This window comes from Thunnus albacares, chromosome 19 (assembly GCF_914725855.1).
Source record: "Thunnus albacares chromosome 19, fThuAlb1.1, whole genome shotgun sequence".
Lineage (NCBI taxonomy): Eukaryota > Metazoa > Chordata > Actinopteri > Scombriformes > Scombridae > Thunnus > Thunnus albacares.
Genome location: NC_058124.1, coordinates 17,438,753 through 17,451,718, shown reverse-complemented (window position 1 = coordinate 17,451,718; position 12,966 = coordinate 17,438,753). Strand labels below are relative to the sequence as shown.

The 12,966-nt window shown below is 38.6% G+C and overlaps 1 long non-coding RNA gene across 1 annotated transcript; it reads left to right on the top strand.

Moving 5' to 3' along the window:
- Nucleotides 1-1,427: 1,427 nt before the first annotated feature.
- On the top strand, nt 1,428-11,878 carry LOC122969273. Its single transcript, XR_006398959.1, has 2 exons — nt 1,428-1,670; nt 10,002-11,878. It is a non-coding gene; the product is annotated as an uncharacterized LOC122969273 (long non-coding RNA).
- The last annotated feature ends 1,088 nt before the right edge of the window (nt 11,879-12,966 follow it).

The following is a 12,966-nucleotide window of genomic DNA, read 5'->3' as shown; positions in this document are numbered from 1 at the left end:
TCTGCTGTGGCCTTTTTCACGATGCTTTGCAAGAGAGAACATCCTCTCCATAACGGCATGTTTGAGTGTGTGTGTGTGTGTGTGTGTGTGTGTGTGTGTGTGTGTGTGTGTGTGTGTGTGTGTGTGTGTTAATTAGGCATCACACCTCGCTGCTAACGCATTAATTGAAAGGCAGCGACGCCTGTGACGTCACTCCCCTTTCTCCCCTTCTCTCGTCATTAAAGCCATTAAAAGAAACAAAAAAACAGGAAGATTTTTTTTTAATTGATCATTTCAGGGAGCAACTAAAGAGAGACACAGAAAGACTCTATTTTTCATCATTATTATTATTATTTATTATTTTTAACAGAATTATAGAATATTGTAGGCTATTATACGCAATTTGTAGAATATAAATCACGTGAAATTATAAAAAATGCACATAGTGTGTGTACATAATTCATCATCAACTAAAAGGGAGCTTAATTAAATATCTTCTAATACTCAAAGGTTCAATTTATTCATCCACAAGTGTATGGAAATTACATGCTTTGAATAAACTGCTCCAAAAAAATATGCAAATTAAATTAATAAAATAAACCTCCAAAATACAGTAAGACTATTGATTTATTTAAAATTACCTTTTATAATCTCACCAGCCTTTGTTATGTGAAGATATGAGTCTCCTGCAATGTCAGTGTAGTTAGGTATGTTTGCATATAAAGTGACATTTATTGGATTGAAGATATTCCTTATAGTTTTTGTACAATATGTGAGCTGGGAATAATTTGAGGCTTTAAAAAAGTTTATGTTAATAATGTTTTGTGGGGGAAATGTATGAATTAATGGTTTAAGAATTAATCTGACCTCCCTGTACAGGAAAATAAAAAATATTCCTATTATAGTGAGCATAGAGAATATGAACATTATAGTGTATTAACCTAAAATGAGTGCATTTTTCTGGGGATTTCCTTTTTTTTTTTACACTGTGCAGTATTATTTTCTCTACAGGAGTATTTGGTGTAAATTATTCCCCTCAGTGCTGTTTTATCCTCGTCGTCTGATGCCCTCATAAAGATTTTCATTGTTGCTGTCTTTAGTTCACTGCGTGCTCGGCTGTAATGCTTTGTTTTGCTTTGAATTCCTACAAGAACCCCATTCACATTTCAGTCATATAAAAGCACTTAATAGCTTGGAAAATGTGTTTTCCCAGCAGTATCCCCTGTGAATCTTTAGTCATGCTTGTTTTTCATCTCATTTCACTGAGGCATTTTTAACACCACATGATTAATCTTCTGCATTAACGCTACAGATATATGACTTTTATTATTATTCCCACCTCTGAAATATGTGTGAGACACTATATTTAGCTTTGTTTTGGTGAATTAGCCCTTTAAGCAATTTTTTTTTTTCTCTGTCATTGTTTGTCTTCACAGGTGTATTGGAGGTTGTGTGCATGTGTGTGTGTGCGTTGCTGGCACAGAGCTGTGTTTGCAGGCCTGAGGGGTTGTCTGTTATCTTTGGTTATCTAGCTGTATGAGTGACGTACATTCTTCATAAAGCTAGATAACCGAAAGTAACAAGAATCCCATTACACGCCTGCACGGAAAAAAGAAAAGAAAAAAAGCACAAAGAGAGAAAGAGAGAGGGAGAGTAACGGGACTCGGACGTTGCTGAACGATGACGTGAAGGTATGATGCTGCGTTACATAAGGGGTCATTTTAAAAAGGGAAGGGAGGAGGTGTTGTGTCTCATATAGGATTTGATGTAACACTAAAGACAACACACATAATCAGTGGGGGTTTTTTTGTTTTTTTTACATAAAATACATCAAATCTGCATCTCACTGCTGTTGCTTACGTTGCCCCGTGGGTGTGTACGTCATGCTGGCTGCCAGGATGATTGTGTAACGTGTGGACTGTGCACCAGTGTGTTTGTGTGCGAGTATTTCTCACGTCGGCTCATTTTAAACCGCCGGTGTAGCACACGTTGACAATCAAAGGGTCGAGAAGTATGGAAAAGAGTTCAACACTGAGCTTTTCTTTGTCCTTCTGAAAAAATTGGCTTTTCATTTTGAGTTAATAATAATAAATATATACACTTTTCAAAAGATATATTGCTGAAAATAATAGAATAATCTGTTATTTTTACATCTAAAAACATACTTTTCTGTTCTGGCAAATGAAGAATCTTCAGTGGTGACTAGAAGGTGTACAGAATAATTCAAACCAATTATTCAGTCACAGATTTTGGAGAAATCTTATTGTGTCCAACCTCCCAATCAAGTAAAATTACCCTTTTCTGTCATTTAATTGGTTTATCAGTCTGTAATGAGACTTTTCCACTTTATGTCCAACTCCAGCACCTTACTTTAGCAGGAAATGCAGCAAATTAGTGAAGTACAAAGCTATGAAAATTCACTTCTCTGTGACTTTTAACCTCTTCTGAGTCTCTGTGGTGAGAGAACATCCAGAGCTGAAGTCTTTTTCTAAAAAAAAATATAGACGATGTGGCTCAGTTAAGGGTCAAATTCAAGCATTGCTGACTTTTACTCAAACCTGAGCGATGTATGTACAAGTTTAATTATCAAGTTACTTCTCAGGATTGGCTTTAATCTGCTGTAAGTATCATATGAATGTGTACCCTTAGACATTAGAGACCATCTAGTATGAAACTAACTATGACAGATTGTGTGATTAACAAAACATTTTGCCACTTGTATTTTCTTATGTGGCAAAGCCCAACAATCAATAACAAGAAGAGCAAACTGTGAAATTATTTGCATGTGTAATTTTACACTCCGTAAACAAGGAGGCTTTATTCTTGCCTCAAAGATTTATGGCCCTCACCTCTTTTCTCGTCTCTTTTTTTAGTTTAAAGACCTCTCCAACTGATCGCAAATGAAATCAGGTTGCAAAGTGAGGACGCTAAAGTCTTCATCTGCAGGGTTTGGTAGCTTTGTCTCTGACAAATCTGTTATTAATGCGAGAACAAATCAGTGGAGAATGAAGCAATTCACTCGCATAAGCTACAGTTATCTCATGAATACGAAGAATAAGGGAGCAAAGTGTGGAGAAGATGGTGAAATAAATGAGTTTTCTGTTTCCTCTAAAACAAAAACACTGATTTGATTTTGAAAGACTTTTTTTTTTTTCTAAAATCCTAAACCTTCCCTCTTGTCATAGGCCTCTTCCTCTTCCTCTTCCTCACACACGGATACACACATAATGTACACACACTGAATTTTCTTTGTCTAACTTGCACTTTGTTTTGGATAAGAATTTGGCCTCAATCTGTTTCTAATTAGCCTTTTCTTTTGCCATATCAGCGACACTAGATAATTGGCTAAATTTTGGTTTTAGCACAGTGCAGTTTTTTTCTTCCTTCAGGAAGGAAATCTGTTTGTTGCTGTTGCAGCCTTTAGATAAGGTGTGAACTACATACGCTTGAGACATGCGTTCAGACACCTGCTAAATCAAGTCATCTGCACCTAGCAAGCTGGGAGAGATCCACTTGTCTCCCACACACCCTCATATAAATATATTTTAAAGGTATTATATCCACAGGAATTAAGAAATTAATAACCAAGCAAGAAAGCCACTGGCTTCTTCTGCTACATACAGTAAAAATAGACAAGCATCTCTATTTTTGGTGAGTTTCAGGGTTTGGATGATTCATAAAAAGGATGATAATATGCATGCAGCTCTTCTGAGATTTTAGAGAACGTGTCCTACATGAGCAGCGGTGGTGGTGAGAAAGGTGAAACAAAACAAAGAAGACCTCGAGAGGCAATTAGCGGCACTTTGCCATCATTTGGAGCATCTCCACTCCAGTTGATGCTCTTCTGCAAGCTGATTTTCTGCTTTGCCTGCTCAAGAAGTCAATGGACTTTGTCACAAACGAGGCGGTGGCGTGGCATCAGTGGGACACAGTGAGGCAGAGAGGAAGGATACTGTGTGTATTTATCTGTGTCTTCCCTCGTCGCCCATCTTTAGTGTTACTTACCATCTTATAAAAAATGTATCACAAAAAGCTTGAGTTCTTCAACCTCTTAGGCCTCATCAAGCTTGCATGATCAGCATGTAAACACTGAGCATATGAGAGCATTCATCTGGAAAAGTCCCCTGTTTGAATTTTTTTTTTTTTTTTTTTACACTGAATTAATCTTAAAACTTGCAAATTTTGCTTCCTTTTTAATTAATCTGTTTCTACGTTTCTGATACTTGCAGCTAAATTTGCCAGATTTTAGATATTTTCTGTTTTTTTAAAATTTCAAACCTTTTTTTTTTCTAGTGGACAAAGGATTTGTGTCCTAATGAAGCAGTTTTTAAGTTATTTTCTGTCGACCACATTCACCTTTTATCACCTTAAAGTGAGGCTGTACTTCCTCCACACACACACAGACACACACAGACACTTCCCAACACGCTTCTTCTTTCTTTTCTATGCTTTTTTCCCCTCATTCATTTAATTTTATTCTTTTCGTTTTTTCCCAGCTTGGATTCTCAGATGGTTGGTTCTGATTTGTATGCATTTGCATAATGAATGTCATTTGCATGCTCAGGGGCAGACCATCATGAGAACGGCTGTGTTGGTTGTTTGTGTGTGTGTGTGTGTGTGTGTGTGTGTGTGTGTGTGTGTGTGTGTGTGTGATGTGTGTGTGTTCATGCATGGGCACATGTGTGAGTGTTTGTGTGTTAATATGTGTGCCGCATATATTAAGCACATGTAAATTACACGTTTTTTACACAAACAGACCATCACAGGGTGTTGTGTTTCGCGCCCACACTGTATAAACACTTTGTTCTTTCCTTCTGACATGTGTGTGTGTGTGTGTGTGTGTGTGCGTCTTTGTGTGTCCATGTGTGGGAGAATTCCTCCTCTATGTGTGGTGCATGTAGGGCAGCAATCTGACGATCATGCCTCTTTCTGTCTCTCCGCCTCTCTTTCCCCCTGTCTTGGTAACCGTTCAGCAATGCACCGACTAGAAGAATGAAAATAAGAGACTCCCTCCTCAATCCCATAATCCTCCTCTTCTCCAACCCCTCCCTTGCCAGTTTGTCCTCCTCTCCCACACGGCAAGTCACAGTCCTGCCACCATCTTAGGTGTAAGACTGGCACAAAATGGCAGCTGAAAAAGGGAACGTGGATAGCCAAGCGCAGTACCTTCCCCCACTTCACGTTGGCCCCGAGCCTTTCCGCGCCATTGGTTGCCTCAAGACAGTGTTAATTACTGCCAGTGTGTTAATTGTAGAGATCGCCCCAAGAGACATGCGGGAAGGGATGAGATAGGAGGAAACCGCGGAGCCAGTAGCTTTTTGAGTGTCGGCAAGCTGGCATTTTTAAGGGCAGCTGTGGTTCCTGCGTTTGCTTTCGTTGTGCCCGTCGTCACGCTGCAGACGCTGATGATCGACCATTTTGTGGATTTCCAAGACACTCTGAAAACTTTCAGCTTCGTGGTTTCTGCGACATTAATTAGATTATCCAAAGGTTTTGGATTGCAAAGAGTTATTTGCAGTACTGGCATAATTTCTGCATGTGGTGGACTCACACGATATTCATGCCACATGAACATGCAGACAGCTTTATTTGATGATGTGAAAAAAAAACACCTACGTGTTCCCTGATATCTGCAAGGAGCCATAATTAGCAACACAACAGTCTTCATAAATCTACACTTGTTATCACACTTAGTTTTCTCACATGTGCAGTACACTTCCTATTTGGCTCATAGAGGGGAAAATGTGTTGCCATATGAAATATTTGACAAAGTATCATTAAGGTTCACTGATTTATCAACTGAGGGAATGTCTGAAGTTTGAAATTTAATTAGAAATAACACTTGAATAACCTAAAATAATATGTTGTCACATTTAATTTTGTTGCGGTTGAATGAAAACCATCATGTCAACTTTTCTCAACTCACATTGAGCTTTATGAGCACGCTTTTTTGACACCAACCGGTTGGTTTTCAATGGGTTTTACACGTTTAAGAGGTCAGAGAAATGTCTTAATCAATGTATCTCCAGCTGGTGTGAAAACATGAAAAATCACCCACTTTGGAGTTATGTGGTTTTCATATAAAAGTGGCAATTTATCTAATATTCAAGCAGGGATTATAAAGTGAGTAGGATCACTTCCTTCAATATGTTTTCTGACCTCACCACTGAGTCCGCAGCTTTCACCACTACCACCAGAAAATGAGGGACCCAGGGGAGGAAAAAGTGTAGCAAGTGAGGGAAAGGGGGAGGAGGAGGAAGAGGGGTGGGAGGTTAGACAGACAGGGAGAGGGAGCCTGCGACAGTGAGATCTCAATAGTGAGAGGCCTTCTTTGTGTTCTTGTGTGAGGTTTATTTTGGGGGGTGCAGGGGCGCTAAGACAGGAGGGGAAGAGGAGAGGGTGGGGATCCTATTCTAGGCCCTCAGACAAGCGGCACATTGTCCTCCCCAATGTGTGGCGGCACTTGTGGCGTAACGACATTATTTAGGCCATTGGAGGGAACGGGGGTCTGGAGACCAGCTTAACTAAAACGCCAATTAGAGCTGGATCGTCCTGATTAATGGACGAGGGAGATTGGTAAACAATGCCAGCCATTGTTAATGTAACCCCCCCTTTCTCTCTCTAGCTCTCACACACACACACACACACACACATACAAACCCCTGCCCCACTGATTTCTTTCACACAGACCCTCACACACACACACATTCATGCGTACACACACACACAATTTGTCTGTCATGCCAGCGCTCAGAGGCCTGCCAATAGCAGCTTTTTTTTTTTGTTTTAGTTTTCGCAGCCTTACTATGAAGTTTGGGTTGATCGGATCATACAAAATTGGCATAAATGTGAAATAATAATCTTCTCATAGATAAATGTAATTAGTTTGAGTAGTTTAGTAAGTACAAAAATGTAAAAAAAAAAAAAATAAAGAATTCATGAGAAGAAAGTTTATAGTGCAGCAAAAATTAGTATTCATGATAAAATTATTATAGCTGTAATTAAGATATATCCTGATGTATTTAACATAAATATCAAATTTGATTATTTTGTGTGTAGGTTGTTCATGTTGAGATGAAACTGAGGCGTCTTTTCTTCAAAAGTGGCGCTGGGCTCATATGTTAATCACACACACACACCACGCGATGCTTGGCTCTGCATTTAAATACGTCCTACTTTATTGTTTTTTTTAAGCATATGCGCTGAATAATTAGCCACCACATACTCCAATCAGGGGCATGCCAATGTGGGGTTGCCATGGCTACCCCATCAGTGCTTACCCCCCAACCCCCAACTCCCCCCCCCCCCCCCCGACCACCTCCTCCTCCTCCTTCATGGCTACAAACAGGATGGAGGAAAAATAAAGCGTGGGAAAAACAGTTTGGTGGCTCAGACAATGATGGTGGGGTGAGGAGGAGGAGGAGGAAGAGGAGGAGGAGGGGTGAGAGAAGGAGGAGAGGAGAAGAGGAGTAGGAGAGGAGGAGGAGTGAGAGAAGGAGGAAAGGAGAGGAGAGGAGAGGAGAGGAGGTGTGATGTTGGTGATTGGGAGAGCAGCTTGTGTCTAGACTACGGTTGTTTTGGAGTTTGGTTTTTGGGGGGTTGGGGGGCATATTTTACCTCGTCTGTCTGGGTTGGTCGTGTTAAGTTTGTTGTTCTCTTTTGTAATTAGTGTGCCATCTATCGGCGGTGAACAGGAGCTTACAGTATAGAATTTAAAAGGCGACACAGTAACACTAAGCTTTGTGATAGATTACACAATGTCTGTGAAGATTCCCCAGTCATCCAGGTCATGGTTTTCCTTTGAGAGTTGAATCGAGGGCAGCTGGACTTGGTTGTAGAACCGTTAAACAAACACATGGCTCAACACAGGAGGGTCAACTCCTCAGGTCAAGACTCAGCAGTTTACTTACACCTGAAAGATAAGGGACACTGTTTTGAGGACAGATGGTTTGAGAGGGGAGAGACGGCAGTGATCTACCTCAAAGTGGAGAAACCATCTCTTAACAGAGGGGGAGGAGGATAATTCTGTCCTTTCATGCCTTCCCAGAAGACTAAACAATTCACATTTGGTCTTGTGACAACTCCAAAGACTGTAGTTTACACCTGGCTTCAGGTGACTCCAACGACTCTAACCACTGTGGTTACAACAGCCCGGAGCACTAACGAACCAAATAGCATTAATGACCTTGATAACGCTGCCACAGAATTTAAATACCCGGGACTTCCCGCCAGTCAGTTAGAACTGACGAAGCCTCTGGAGGCGAAACATCTTCAACTATCTACAGCCAAGTTCAGTTGCCATTGATTCAATCCCTCCTTGGATAGATGATACCTGGCTTAGCTCACAACATACAAACATGTCTGTGCATATGATTCATGACTTGAAAGTATGGCTGGACAATATGGCAAATACCTTTATCATGATCATTTTTTTTCATATCAGTCGATATTGATATATATCATGATATGAATCAATATTTTGAACTTCAAATATCCCTTAAACTTCAAATTCCTGTAGGATTTCCTTTAAGTGGATTCAGAATGTGAAAAATGACCAATAACTGTGTGAGCTGCAAACAGACAAGTCATTTGGAATAGAGAAGTTATACCAAAATAAACTTAAATCTTCTCAGTGTGAACTCTAAACAGCCTTCAAGCATAACAGGACACTAAAAAGTGCAATTACACAAACCTGGTTTCTAAAAGTGCAAAGTCAGAACACGCTCATTGCTTTGCTTTCAGCTTGCGGGTCCATTACTTTCATTAGCTTCATGAATCAGGCCTTTTGCAAGAAAAAAAATCAACAGCTTGTGTTATTTCTATGTGTCTTTTTGCTTTTTTGTCATATGGTGTAACGCTAGAAAACACCGACAGGACAGTTTGTTGATGGGGATTTTCTCTGAGCAGCTTCTTGCTCGTTCTAGGGGACGAGTTTGCTGGTGGTTGTGACTGTAAACGCACTCTGCGTCCGCAGTTGGGGGACACCATTTAAGGTGATTTCCCGTTTTAGTCAACAGGTTTTTGGCAGAGTTTACAATACGCGCTCTGTTGCGAGTCGGAATTGAAGTAGCCAAAAAAATCTCCACCAACCCAAAATCTTTTTTACCTTTTTTATCCACAATATCTCCTTTCCTTAATTCTTCTTTCTTCATCAGCACTTGAAGTTTCCTCTCAACGAGCGCTTGTCTCTTTAATGACTCTTTTGTATAATCAAAACATGTGATTTGTTCAGCTAAGTCAACCAGCCATGCTGAGGGCTTGGGCTGTTTGAAATACTGCCATATGATTGGTTACAAATAGCTTTGTCCCTGTCATTTGATAGGCTGTTGTGCATTGTCAGACAGTGTTTCCTATCGACAGTTATATCTGAGTTTGTAATTCTTTTATCATTTAAATTCTACATCATTATGAGCGTATATATCGTTTATATCGCCCACCCCTACTCGTAAGCTGGTCCGACTCCAATCCCTCCACATATTTAACGTCACTAGCAGCTTTTCAGCATCTACAAGAATTAGAGAAAAAAAAGTTGGCTTTGACCAAAAAGGCTCATTGTTCCCAAGTAATACGGGATATGTGCTTCACACAGGCTACATGTGTTAGATTACTTATTGCATGTGTAGATGCAGTACTTATTCATCCAGGGTGGTCTCTTGAGATCTTCTAGTCGTCTCCAGTCCATATGCAGTAATGTAGAAGTTAGTAGAATCTGAGGAACTGAGAGATTTTATCGATTTAAGTCCCAAATGACTGATTCATAAACATGCTTTGAATAAAATACAGTGTTAAAAATGGATGAACATATATTCTGTAGCTCCACATTACTGTAGACTTATTAGTAAAGAATAAATCCATAAACTGTACATCTTATCAGGACATTAATAATAAAAAAGTGGCATTATATTTATATTTTCTGGCATTGCTGCGTGTTCTTTCTGTATTCTGTGGATAAATATAGTTGAACTTTCCCTCGTAGCTCATTCACCGACTGCTTTTAACATGTCCTCTTTCTCTTCTTTTAGGTTATCTGAACAGCTTGGAGTCAGGAATCACCTAAATTTTTGCCTCTAAGCGCTTTGGACTATGACTTTGAGTCCAGTGATGCCTGTGTCCCCACAGGACTACATCGTCATCATCATCATCATCATCAGAATGAGCTGCTGTTATTATACAAAAGGAAACTGGGCGAATACAGAGAAAGCAGGCGTCTCCGGCAACCAGACAGTGGACAGAGTTAAACCTGACAGGTGGATACAAAAGTCACTGTTGTCGGCTGCTGCGTCAGACCGTCTTTACCTGGACGATCACAGAAATAAGACGATGACGACTTATGTTGATACAAGCGGACGAGTTGATGTTTGGGCATCGTGAGGCTGAAACTCTGACAGTAAAGGACTTGAAGGTGTGTGTGTTGTGTACGCTGTGTTCTCGGGATCTGCTCTGCACAGCTGTTCAGGAAACATCTGTACTAGATTTTCATGTAGGTCAGAGCTTAAATCCAACCCCCCACCCCTCCCACACACACAACCTCAGTGAAGCCATAATTCAGATTAATGCACATATGAGGTTCAAAGTCATTTTAAAAATAGGAAAAAAGATGATATGAAAATTAAAATAGTAGCTGTGGTGTTTTGAATTATTAGTATTACTCATTAGTTTAACAAGAATTTTATCATAGAATAGTAAAAAAAAAAAGTCATTTCTATTCACATATCCTTTTTATCTATTCTATTAATTTCTAATTATTCTAGATAGCAATTAAATTAGTCTCATTTGTAAAACAGATTTTTTTTTCATAATGTGTCGATTTAATGTTGATAACATTATTTAAATGTTGACAATCTGTGTGACCGGATTACTTGAAACACTTGAAATAATCTTCCTGGTGCAATAACAAAAATATTTCTCGTACTTTATATTCAAAGTATGAATTATATATCAATTCTTCTGAATTTTTTATTATTTTCAGACACATACAGTACACTACATTTTTCAAATTTCATTATCCAGCAACTGTATATTTTATATTTTATTACATTTACAGAAATGATTGCATAACCTTTGTTCCTGTTGTTTCAAATGCTGACTGAGGTGCATTGAATGCAGTGCAGGTTAATGCAGCTCTTGTACTGTATTGTCTTCAAGATTTCAGCTACTGTGCATCACATTTTATTGTAATATTTTGTATTTAATGTACAATATTATGAGACTGGAGCAATTTCTTACAATCTTTATTAGATTGTATTTTCAGTACACACATTTTATCAAGAGATTATCACTGCAGGAAGTATTCATCATTTAAAACTATGTCATGTTTACTTTGTATCTATGCAAAAGAAATTATATGAAGTGTCGTTAAGTTTGCACTATTAGTGTTTGCACATATTGTTGACTTTGCACATTAACAGCTAAACATACGGGTTCAGTTTGTGTGAGTGAAATGTGGTGAATGTTGATGTTATACTAGTGTGTGTGTGTGTTATATGAGCACAGGTGCAATGTATCAGCTGAGATGTGTGTTTTTAGAAGGTTTGATTACAAGACGTTGCTAGAAAAAGTGTAGTCTTTCCATTGATTTAATCAGACTCAGTCTCCTCATTTAATTTCTGTTAAAATCAGCTAGACTGACAATTTAATATATATTTGAATACACATTGTGTTTTGCTCTCATGTGGAGATCTTGTGAATAAGTGCAATAGATTCTATGCAGTTTGTAAACTATTTAGAGGAAATAATGTGACTGATTACATGATTATGCACTGAACTGTTTCAGGAGTCGTATATGAGCTTGATTTGCACATAAGCAGCTGTTAGTGTGCTCTTTGTTTGTACTATGCAAATGTGTTTAACTGCAGTTAATATAAATCAATAAAAGTATCCTGTGTTTACAATGAGACAATACCTCACTGTATGTGGATTTCTTTTGTTTATGATTTATTTTGTCCTCCTTTGTGTCTTAAAAGGTACATTATATAAAATGTAGAAAGATATATAATCAACCACAATACAACCATGATGAATATTTTACATAATAACGGTTAAATCTGTATGATTTTCAAAATGTAAAAGTTTGTTGTACCATCAAATTACATCATCATTCATGTTTCCTTCTCAACATCCTGATCTTAAACAACCTTTAAGGAGTCAAACAAGTTTTGCGGCTAACTTTCGTGAACTGATTGACCTTTTAGCCCGCAGGTACCATAGTTATCTGAGCACAGCATTCATATTTAAATACATCTAGAATTCAAGATATCTTTTAATTAATTGACAAAGTATGAAACACTGAACTGTTCTCTCTAAGTTATTCTGACATCCTTAATGTATCAAACATGTAACAAAGTAAAAGATCATCAGGATAACAGCCTGTCTTGTTCCTGTTTGGTCTCAAAATTATGTAAATATGCACAAGAAGGCAGACGCTACCATTTATACATGAACCCCTGTTCCTACTTGGCAAAGGCTCACAAAATAAGTGATGCCAGTCTCATATTGGTTTTCGTTTACAAAAACAGCCAATGGAAAAATTAAGACTGTAGGATGAAGTACCTCACAAACTTCAGATGCTCTGCTTCATGCGGGAATATCTGGATACAAAAACCACATAGCTTCACATAGGTTTTTAATTCATTTTCTGCCATCAGTTGTTTTCTATCTGTTATTAATTAATGATTAAGACAGCTGAGTGTGTTTCTGCGTTTTCAGCAGTCAACTGTTAAACACTTTCTCCCCTCAGTCCAGTACAGTCAGTACAATCAGCCACAGAGCAGCTCGACTCCTGGTGGCTTGCTGCTTTACTCAACAGCCTGCCGTCAGTAGATGTTAAGACAGCCTGTAATCTCACTTTCTGGAAGACTTTACTGTCACAATCATTGCATTTCACTCATTTAAATGTCACTCACTCTTGTGTCATATGTATATTTATTGAAACATCTTCAAAATCCTGAAATAATGCACTTCAGTAGCTTCATTTTCCAATGAACCGAA